Source organism: Hippopotamus amphibius, chromosome 3, assembly GCF_030028045.1.
Source record: "Hippopotamus amphibius kiboko isolate mHipAmp2 chromosome 3, mHipAmp2.hap2, whole genome shotgun sequence".
NCBI classification, from domain to species: domain Eukaryota; kingdom Metazoa; phylum Chordata; class Mammalia; order Artiodactyla; family Hippopotamidae; genus Hippopotamus; species Hippopotamus amphibius.
In genome coordinates this window covers 102,273,433-102,285,618 of record NC_080188.1, presented here as the reverse complement: position 1 = coordinate 102,285,618, position 12,186 = coordinate 102,273,433, and positions in this window count along the sequence as shown.

Here is a 12,186-nt window from a genome sequence, read left to right as displayed (position 1 = left end):
TGACCCATGCGAGGTGGCAGCTCCCAGGTGATGTGTGACTGGGCTGAGGTGAAACCCAATGGAATGTCAGCCTCACCACATAGGTGACCCTGGTGTGGTGGCATCCCACCAGGCGGCATGTGCCCAGGCCAAGGTCAAACACAGCTTCTGTGATGGCCTTGCCACTCGGGTGACAGGTGCAAGGTGGCTCCCCATCAGGTGGCATGTGCCTGGGCTGAGGTGACAGCCAGCAGCTATGATGTACTTGCCACATGGGTTACCTATGTGAGGTGGCACCCCACTGGGTGGATATGCCCAGGTTGATGTGACACCTGGCAGCCCTGATGGCCTCAGCACGTGGGTGACTGATGTGAGGTGGCACCCTGCTAGGTGGGGTGTGATGGATCTGAGGTGACATCTGGCAGCCATAATGGCCTTGCAACATGGGTGGCACATGCAAAGTGGCACACTGCAGGTGGGAGGTGAGGGGGTGTAGGTGACACCCAGTGGCTTTGACGGTGCAGCTATGTGTGTGACAAGTGCAAGGGTGCACCCATCTGGGTGGCGTGTTACTGGACCGAGGTTACACTTTGTGACCATAATGACCTCAGCACTTGGGTGGTATGAATGATGTGGCACGCTGCCAGCAGGGTGTGATGGGGCCAATGGACATCCTGTGGTTGTGACAGCCTCTCAACACGGGTGACCCATGTGAGGTGGCTTTTTGCCGGGCAGGGTGTGACTGAGCTGAGGTGACATCTGGCAGCCATTACAGCCTCACCACATGGGTGACCCATGCGTGGTGGCATCCTGTTGGGCTGGATGTGCCTGGGCCTAGGTGACAGCCGGTTGCCATGAGGGCCATGCCACAAGTGTGACCCTTGTGAGATGGCACTCTGGTGGGTGGGGTGTGCATGGGCCTAGGTGCCACCTGGTGGCCGAGAGGGCCTCGCAACCCAGGGGACCCGCACGAGATGGCACCCTGCCTGATGGGATGTGCCCAATTCAAGGTGATACCTGATGGTCATGACAGCATCACCACATGCATGGCATGCGCAAGGTGGTACACTGTTGGGCTGTGTTTGATAATCCTAGGTGACACCCTGTGGCCATCATGGCCTTGCCATGTGGGTGGCATGCATGAAGTGGCTCCAGGCCGCACATGGTGTCCCTGGGCTGAGGTGAGACCTGGCAACACTGACGGCCTCACCACATGGCTTACACATGTAAGGTGGCACCCCACAGGGTGGATGTGCCTGGGCTGAGGTGAGGCCTGATATCCCTGGTGGCCTCACCACATGGGTGAATCACATGAGTTGACACCCCACCAGGCAGGGTGTGGTGGGGCTGAAGTGACACCCAGCAGCTGTAATGGCCTTGCAATGTGGGTGGAAGCTGCAAAGTGCCACCACTCTGGGCAGGGTGTAAGGGTGCCGAGGTGACCCATGGTGCTGTGATGGCCCAGCTACATGGGTGGCAAGTGCAAGGTTGCACCCCACCAGGTGGGGTGTTACAGGGCCGAGGTGGCACCTGGTGTCTGTGATGGCCTCACCACTTGGGTGGCACACACATGGTAGCACCCTGCCAGGCAAGGTGCGATAGGGTCAATGGACACCCTGTGGCTGTGACAGCCTTGCAACCCTGGTGACCTATACTAGGTGGCTTCCTGCTGGCAGGTTGTGACCGAGCTGAGGTGACACCCGGCAGCAGTGATGGCCTTGCCACATGGGTGACCTGCAAGAGGTGGCACCATGCTGTGTGGGTTGTGACCAGGCCAAGGTGACACCTGGTGGCCATGACAGCCTCACCACAATCGTAGCAAGTGTGAGATTGCACCCTGCAGGCTGCAGTGTGACCAGGCCAAAGTGATCCACAGCAGCTGTGAGAGCCACATCACATGGGTGACCCTTGCAAAGTGGCACCCCGTTAGGTGGTGTGTGACTGGTCCAAGGTGATGCCCAGTGGCCATGAGGACCTCACCACATGGGTGACCCACATGAGCTGGCACCCTGCCTGGCAGGGTGTAACCAGGCCAAGGTGACATCTGGTGGCATAGAGGTGCTCACAACGTGAGTAACCATGCGAGGTGGCATCTCACATGGTGGGGTATGCCCGGGTTGAGGTGACACACTTTGACCGAGACAGACTTGCAGCACAGGTGGCATGCACCAGGTGACACCCCACTGTGCAGTGTGTGATCGGGCTGAGGTGACACCTGGTGGCTGTGATGGTCTCGTCCTGAGGGAAGCACATGCTAGTTGACACCCTGGCAGGTGGGTATTGACCAGGAAGAGGTGACACCCAGTGGCCGTGATGGCCTCACTACATGGGGGACACACAAGAGATGACATGGTGCCAGGTGTGGTGTCACAGGGACAAGGTGGCACCTAGTGGTGTGATTGCCTAGCTATGCGGGTGGCACATCAAGGTGGCACCTGGCAGGGTGGGGAATGACTGGGCTGAAGTGACACCCGGTGGCCATGATGGCCTAGCCATGTGAGTAGCATGCACTATGTAGCACCCCATGGGGCAGTGTCTGAGTGGGCTTAGGTGACACCTCGCGGCCTTGATAGCCTCACCATGCTGGTGACATGGGTGAGGTAGCACCTTGCCTGGTGGGGTGTGACGTGGCTGAGATGACACATGGTGGTCATGATCCCTTGCCTCTTAGGTGGCTCCAGCGTGGTGGCACCCTGCTGTGAAAGCTATGAAGGGGTCAAGGTGACATCCCATGGCTATGACAGCCTCACCACATGGGTGACCCAAGTGAGGTGGCTCCCCACAAGACATGGTGTGACTGAGCTAAGCTGTCACCCAGTGGCAGTGATGGCTTCTCCATGCAGGTGACCCATACGAGGTGGTACCCCACTGGGTGGTGTGTGAAGCAACCAAGGTGACACCCAGCAGCTGTGAGGGCCTCATCACGTGGGTGATCTCTGCATGGTGGCTCCCCACCAGGCAGTGTGTGCTCAGGCAGAGGAGACATCTGGCAGCCATGACAGCCTCACCATGCAGTTGACCTTTGCCAGGTGGCAACCTGCGGGATGGGGTGTGACCATGCAGACGTGACACTCAGCGGTGTGACCACCTTGCCATGCAGGTGCCATGTTGAGGTGACATTCTCCTGGGCAGGGAGTGACGCGGCTGAATATTGGTGGCCGTGAGTGCTGCACCATGTGGGTGGCACATGCTAGGTGACATCCCAATGGGCAAGGTGTACCCAGGCCGAGGTGACACTCAGTGGCTGTGAAGGCCTCACAACACAGGTGACCCATGCGATTTGGAATCCTGCATGGTGTGGTGTGACTGGGTTGACATGACACAGCGACCACATTGGACTTGCAATGTGGGTGGCATGCGTGAGGTTAGCCCTGCCAGGTAGGGTGTGATTGGGCTGAGGTGACACCCGGCAGCCATGATGGGCTTGCCACATGGATGGCACACAAGAGATGACACCCCACTGGGCATGGTGTCATGGGGATGAGGTAAAACACTATGGCCATTACTGCCTCACCATGTGGGTAGCACATGTGAGGTCGCACCCTACCAGGCCTAGAGTGATGGGGCCAAAGTGAAACATGGTGGCTGAGGAGGAAAAAGATGGTGGCGAAGTAGAGCGACGTGGAGTGCATCCCTCTCCACAGATGCATTGGGAATGCACGGAAGGACACAGTCATTCCCACAGAGAACCAGCTGAACACCAGCAGACGGCCTCGGACACCGGAAAGGGCTGTGGAGAACCTGACATAGCCGGTAGGGAGGCATCTACGAGGGCTCAAAGAGGGTGAAGCGGCGGAGCTGTGGCAGATGGGAGGGAGTGAGAAACATACGGAGGGTCCGCAGCGCAGCTCAGCATTCCCGGACCGAGACATCGATCCGCGGCTGAACGGAGGGTCCAGGAGCGGGAGCGTGGGAACCGGAGAGCTGGTTCAGGGGGAGAAACATTGTTGCCGGTAGGGTGATGGACCGAGAGGACAGGAGGGAGGAGGTCTGCGGAGAGGAGTGCCGATCCCTGAGAGCTGCCCGGCCATGATGGCGGCTGGAGGCTGCAGGCTCCCGGGCGCGGGGGAGGAGCCGTGCGCATAGCCTCTCCCTCTCTTTTGGTGCCTCTGCAACAGGCAGCGGAGAGACGCCCTGCGGGGCCACATAAGGCGCTCAGGGATAACAAGCACCCTCAGGCGCTCGGGCGGGGCTAGATTAAAACTCCTTGCAACGCCAGCAGCAGGGAGGCTGCCGAGAGAAAAAAAAAAAAAAACCAGCATCAAAAAGAAAAAACCCCGAGAGAGGCCCAACTCTAAGACTTTCTGTGTACGCCTGAGCCACCAGCGCCCTCTGCAACAGGCACCTCCAAGCCTGACTGAAGCAACAGTGCGCCACTGCTCACTCCCTCCCAGGAGAAGGAGCCACTATTGCACCCTCTCCCTCCCCACACACCGAGGCTTACAGACGAACAATAAAGGAACCTCTGCTGGTCACAGAATAACGCAAAAAAAAAAAAAAAACCCAAGGCAAGGAAAAGGACACTTACAGCTGAGACGCTAAGGAAACAGAAATAGTAGTATCAATACCTATTGAACTGGTCCATTCGGGGATCAGTTCTGGATTTTTTTTTTTTTTCCTTTCTCTTTTTTTTTTTTTTTTTGATTTATTAAATACGATCTTAGCCCTAAGGGATTTACAAGTTTTACAACATAATTTTATAAGGATATTTTTTACTCTTTTTTTTTTTTTTTTTTTTGCCTTTTAAAATACTTCTATATCTAGCTAAGTTTTTGGTAGTACGGACAAAATATCTTTCATACTTTCCTTTCATCCCTTTCTTTTATACACTTCTATTCCTTTCTTTTTCTTTGCATATTTCCAACCACATTACGCTCTTCTGTTCCCCTTTCTTCCAGCCATTTTAAGTGTATTTTATCTTAACATACTTATAAGCAACACTATCGGTCTGCTCAGACTCCTTGCTCTATTCTCCAGATGATGCACTGCCTTGGTATTAATATTAGGCTTTTGTCTTTATCTTAGTTCTTAGTACAGTTGTCTAATTACATTCTGAGAATCTCCATTCTCTCTGGTGGTACTCCAGCTCATTTCTATATTTGATCCTAGCTTACAAAATCTCCCTGGATTGATGTTTGTATGTGTAGGGTGTTATTTGTTGTTTGTTTGCTTTTGCTTTTGTCTCTGATTTGTTCTGTTTCAGTTGTCAATTTCTGCTGGGTTTCTCTCTGAATATCTGATAGCACACTGGGGTTCTGTCAGGTCTTTCTAGAGCCTTATGTCCTAACGGATTCAATAATTGTGTGTCTTATACATGTATGTGTTTCCTAGACTGAATATTCGTCTAATCCAATACTTGGACATTAGTCTGAGGCTTGGACAGTCTTCTATAAACACCTCTATCACCAGGACAAGCAACCCCAAAAGCTTGGACAACCATGAGGAAACAAAAAAACACCACGCAGGCAAAGGAGCAGGAAAAAAACCCACAAGACCAAATAAATGAGGAGGAAATAGGAAAAATGCCTGAAAAAGAATTTAGAGTAATGATAGTAAAAATGATACAAAATCTCGATAACAAATTAGAGAAAGTACAAGAAACAGTTCATAAGAACTCAGAAAAACAAACAGCAATGGATAACAAAATAACTGAAATTAAAAATACTCTAGATGCTCTAACCAGCAGAATGACTGAGGCAGAAGAACGAATAAGTGAGTTGGAAGATAGAATGGAAGAAATAAACGCCACAGAGCAGGAAAAAGTTAAAAAAATAAAAAGACTAGACGACAGCCTCAGAGACCTCAGTGATAACCTTAAACGTACCAACATTCGAATTATAGGCATCCCAGAAGAAGAAGAAAACAAGAAAGGGTCTGTGAAAATATTTGAAGAGGTTCTAGTGGAAAACTTCCCCAACATGGGAAAGGAAATAATGAACCAAGTCCAAGAAGCACAGAGAGTCCCATACAGAATAAACCCAAGGAGAAATACACCAAGACACATATTAATCAAACTAACGACAATTCAACACAAAGAAAAAATATTAAAAGCAGCAAGAGAAAAGCAACAAACAACATATAAGGGAAAACCCATCAGGATAACAGCTGACCTTTCTACAGAAACTCTGCAGGCCAGAAGGGAATGGCAGGATATACTGAAAGTCCTGAAAGAGAGAAACCTACAGCCAAGAATACTTTACCCAGCAAGAATCTCATTCAGATTTGAGGGAGAAATCAAAAGCTTTCCAGACAAGCAAAAGTTAAGAGAATTCAGCACCACCAAACCAGCCTTACAACAAGTGCTAAAGGAACTTCTCTAAGTAGGAAACACAAGAAAAGGAAAACACTTACAAATACAAACCCAAAACAATTAAGAAAATGGTAATTGGAACACACATGTCAATAATCACTTTAAATGTAAATGGATTAAATGCTCCAACCAAAAGACACAGACTGGCTGAATGGATACAAAAACAAGACCCTTCTATATGCTGCCTACAAGAAACCCACTTCAGACCAAGGGATACATATAGACTGAAAGTGAAGGGATGGAAAAAGATATTCCATGCAAATGGAAGTCAAAAGAAAGCTGGAGTAGCAATACTCATATCAGACAAATTAGACTTGAAAGTAAAGACTATTAAAAGAGACAAGGAAGGGCACTACATAATGATCAAGGGATCCATCCAAGAAGAACATATCACAATGGTAAATATCTATGCCCCCAATATAGGAGCACCTCAATACATAAGGCAAATGCTAACAGCTATAAAAGGGGACATCGACAGTAACACAATTATAGTGGGAGACTTGAACACCCCACTTACATCAATGGACAGATCATCCAAACAGAAAATAAATAAAGACACACAAGCTTTAAATGACACATTAGACCATCTCGACTTAATTGATATTTATAGGACATTCCATCCAAAAACGACAGACTACACTTTCTTCTCAAGTGCACACGGAACATTTTCCAGGATAGATCACATCTTGGGTCACAAATCAAACCTCAGCAAATTCAAGAAAATTGAAATCATATCAAGCATCTTCTCAGACCACAACGCCATGAGACTAGATATCAATTACAGGAAAAAAACTGCAAAAACTACAAACACATGGAGGCTAAACAATTCACTATTAAACAACCAAGGAATCACTACAGAAATCAAAGAGGAAATCAAAAAGTATCTAGAAACAAATGACAACGAAAACACAACAACCCAAAACCTATGGGACGCAGCAAAAGCAGTTCTAAGAGGGAAGTTTATAGCAATACAGTCCTACCTTAAGAAACAAGAAAATGATCGAATAAACAACCTAACCTTACACCTCAAACAACTAGAGAAAGAAGAACAAAGAAACCCCAAAGGGAGCAGAAGGAAAGAAATCATAAAGATCAGAGCAGAAATAAATGAAAAAGAAAGGAAAGAAACCATAAGAAAAATAAATAAAACTAAAAGCTGGTTCTTTGAGAAGATTAACAAAATTGATAAACCATTAGCCAGACTCATCAAGAAAAAAAGGGAGAAGATGCAAATCAACAGAATTAGAAATGAAAAAGGAGAAGTCACAACGGACACCTCAGAAATACAAAAGATCATGAGAGACTACTACAAGCAACTATATGCCAATCAATTGGATAACCTGGATGAAATGGATATATTCTTAGAAAAATACAATCTTCCAAGACTGAACCAGGAAGAAATAGAAACCATGAACAGACCAATCACAAGTACAGAAATTGAGGCAGTGATTAAAAATCTCCCAACACACAAAAGCCCAGGACCAGATGGATTCACAGGCGAATTCTATCAAACATTTCGAGAAGAGTTAACACCTATCCTTCTCAAACTCTTCCAAAATATTGCAGAAGGCGGAGCACTCCCAAACTCATTCTATGAGGCTACCATCACCCTGATACCAAAACCAGGCAAAGATGTCACAAAAAAAGAAAACTACAGACCAATATCACTGATGAATATAGATGCAAAAATCCTCAACAAAATACTAGCTAACAGACTGCAACAGCAGATTAAAAAAATCATACACCACGATCAAGTGGGGTTTATCCCTGGGATGCAAGGATTCTTCAATATACGCAAATCAATCAACGTGATACATCATATCAACAAATTGAAGGATAAAAACCATATGATCATTTCAATAGATGCAGAAAAAGCTTTTGACAAAGTTCAACATCCATTTATGATAAAAGCTCTCCAGAAAATGGGCATAGAAGGAAATTACCTCAACATCATAAAAGCCATATATGACAAACCAAAAGCCAACATTGTTCTCAATGGAGAAAAACTGGAAGAATTCCCTCTAAGAACAGGAACAAGACAAGGGTGTCCACTCTCACCACTGTTATTCAACATAGTTTTGGAAGTGTTAGCCACAGCAATCAGAGAAGAAAAAGAAATTAAAGGAATCCAAATTGGAAAAGAAGAAGTAAAATTATCACTCTTTGCAGATGACATGATACTATATATAGAAAACCCTAAAGACTCTACCAGAAAACTGCTAGCACTCATTGATGAGTTTAGTAAAGTAGCAGGATACAAAATTAATGCACAGAAATCTCTTGCATTCCTATACACTAACAACGGAAGAGCAGAAAGAGAAATTAAGGAAACTCTCCCATTCACCATTGCAACCAAAAGAATAAAATACCTAGGAATAAACCTGCCTAAGGAGGCAAAAGATCTGTATGCAGAAAACTTTAAGACATTGATGAAAGAAATCAAAGATGACATAAACAGATGGAGGGATATACCATGTTCCTGGATTGGAAGAATCAACATCGTGAAAATGACTGTACTACCCAAAGCAATTTACAGATTTAATGCAATCCCGATCAGATTACCAATGGCATTTTTCACAGAACTAGAGCAAGAAATCTTACGATTTGTATGGAAACGCAAAAGACCCCGAATAGCCAAAGCAATCTTGAGAAGGAAAAATGGAGTTGGTGGAATCAGGCTTCCTGACTTCCAACTATACTACAAGGCCATAGTGATCAAGACAGTATGGTACTGGCACAAAAATAGAAAGGAAGATCAATGGAACAGAATAGAGAACTCAGAAGTAAGCCCAAACACATATGGGCACCTTATCTTTGACAAAGGAGGCACGAGTATACAATGGAAAAAAGACAGCCTCTTCAATAAGTGGTGCTGGGAAAATTGGACAGCAACATGTAAAAGAATGAAATTAGAACACTTCTTAACACCATCCACAAAAATAAACTCCAAATGGATTAAAGACCTACATGTAAGGCCAGACACTATCAAACTCCTAGAGGAAAACATAGGCAGAACACTCTTTGACATACATCAAAGCAACATCCTTTTTGACCCACCTCCTAGAATCATGGAAATAAAATCAAGAATAAACGAATGGGACCTCATGAAACTTAAAAGCTTTTGCACAGCAAAAGAAACCATAAACAAGACTAAAAGGCAACCCTCAGAATGGGAAAAAATAATTGCCTATGAAACAACGGACAAAGGATTAACCTCCAAAATATACAAGCAGCTCATGCAGCTTCATACCAAAAAAGCAAATAACCCAATCCACAAATGGGCAGAAGACCTAAATAGACATTTCTCCAAAGAAGACATACAGATGGCCAACAAACACATGAAAAGATGCTCAACATCACTCATCATCAGAGAAATGCAAGTCAAAGCCACAATGAGGTATCACCTCACACCAATCAGAATGGCCATCATCACAAAGTCTGGAAACAACAAATGTTGGAGAGGGTGTGGAGAAAAGGGAACTCTCCTGCACTGTTGGTGGGACTGTAAGTTGGTACAGCCACTATGGAAAACAGTTTGGAGGTTCCTTAAAAAACTACAAATAGAACTACCATATGATCCAGTAATCCCACTCCTGGGCATATACCCAAAGAAAACCATAATCCCAAAAGAAACTTGTACCATAATGTTTATTGCAGCACTGTTTACAAGAGCCAGGACATGGAAGCAACCTAAATGCCCATCAACAAATGAATGGATACAGAAGATGTGGCATATATATACAATGGAATATTACTCAGCTATAAAAAGGGATGAGATGGAGCTATATGTAATGAGGTGGATAGAACTACAATCTGTCATACAGAGTGAAGTAAGTCAGAAAGAGAAAGACAAATATTGTATGCTAACTCACATATACGGAATCTAAAAATGGGACTGATGAACTCAGTGACAAGAACAGGGAAGCAGATACAGGGAATGGACTGGAGAACTCGAGGTATGGGAGGGGGCGGGGGGTGAAGGGGAAACTGAGAAGAAGCGGGAGAGTAGTACAGACATATATATACTACCAACTGTAAAATAGTCAGTGGGAAGTTGTTGTATAACAAAGGGAGTCCAACTCGAGGATGGAAGATGCCTTAGAGGACTGGGGCAGGGAGGGTGGGGGGGAATCGAGGGGGGGTGTCAAGGAAGGGAGGGAATATGGGGATATGTGTATAAAAACAGTTGATTGAACCTGGTGTACCCCCCAAAAAAATAAAATAAAATAATAATAAAAAAAAAAAAAAACATGGTGGCTGAGATGACTTGCCACGTGGGTGGCTAGCACGAGGTGGCACCTAGCTGTGCGTGGTGTGAACGGGCCAAAATGACACCTGGCAGCTGTGACAGCCTCGCCACGCTGGTTACCGCTGTGTGGTGGCATCCCACTGGGTGGTGTATGACTGGGCCAAGGTGACAACCAGCAGCCATGAAGGCCTCACTACATGGGTGACATTCGTGAGTTGAAACCCCACTGGGTGGGGTGTGCCCAGGCCTAGGTGAAACATGGCGGCCGTGAGGGCCTCAACACACTGGTGACCCGCATGAGGTGGTATCCTGCTGGGTGGGGTGTGCCCATGCCGAGGTGACACCTGGTTGCTATGATTGCCCTGCAACGTGGGTTACCAGTGCTGGGTGGGGTGCACCCAGGTTGAGGTGACACATGGTTTATGTGACAGATGAGCAATATGGGTGGCATGTGTAAGGTGACACGCCACTGGGGAGGGTGTGACCAGGCTGAGGTGACACCTTGTGGCTGTGATGGCCTTGCGATGTGGTTGGCATGTACGAGGTAGCACCCCACCACGTAGGGAGTGATGGGGCCGAGGTTCCACCAGGCCACTGTAATGTCCTCAACATGCGGGTGACCAATGAGAGGTAGCATCCCACCAGGTGGTGTGTGCCCAGGCCTAGGTGACACCTGGCAGCCATGATGGCCTCACATTTCAGGTGACTCGTGCGAAGTGGCATTGCACACGGCGAGGTGCACCTGGGTTGAGGTGACACCTGATGACTGTGATGGACTCACCACACGGGTGGCTTGCATGAGGTGACACACTGGAGGACAGAGTGTGATTGAGCTAAGGTGACACCTGGTGGCTGTGGTGTCCTCATCACATGGGTGGCATGCAAGAGATGACACCCCACCAGGTGTGGTGTCATGGGGATGAGGTGACAGCTAGTGGCTGTGACTGCATTGTCATGTGGGTGGCACATGTGAGGTAGCACCCCATCAGGTAGGCAGAGTTGGGGCCGAGGTGACACATGGTGGCTGTGACGGCCTCACCATATGGGTGACCTGCATGAGGTGGCATTCCACCATGAGGCGTGTGTCTGGGCCATTTTGACACCCAGTGGCTGTGATGTCCTCACCACGTGGGTGGCTCATGCAAGGTTTCACCATGCCAGGTGGTGTGTCATGGGGCTGAGGTGACACACCATGGTCATGATGACCTTGCCATGCTGGTGACATATGTGAGGTGGTACCTGACCTGGTGGAGATTGACAGGACTGAAGTGACACCTGGCGGCCATGATGGGTTTGCCACACAGGTGACCCGTGTGAGGTGGCCCCCTGATGGGTGGAGTGCAATGGGGCTGAGGTGACACCTGGTGGCTGTGACGGCCTTGCCATGTGGGTGGCCTGTATGAGGTAGCACCCCACCAGGTAGGGAGTGATGGGGCCGAGTTTCCACCAGGCCACAGTAATGTCCTGAACATGCGGGTGACCAATGAGATGTAGCATCCCACCAGGTGAGGTGTGCCCAGGCCTAGGTGACACCTGGCAGTGTGTTGGCCTCACCACATGGGTGACCCTGGCAGGCTGGAACCCCACTGGGCAGGTGTTTGTGGGCCAAGGTCAAACACAGGTTCTGTGATGGCCTCACCACATGGGT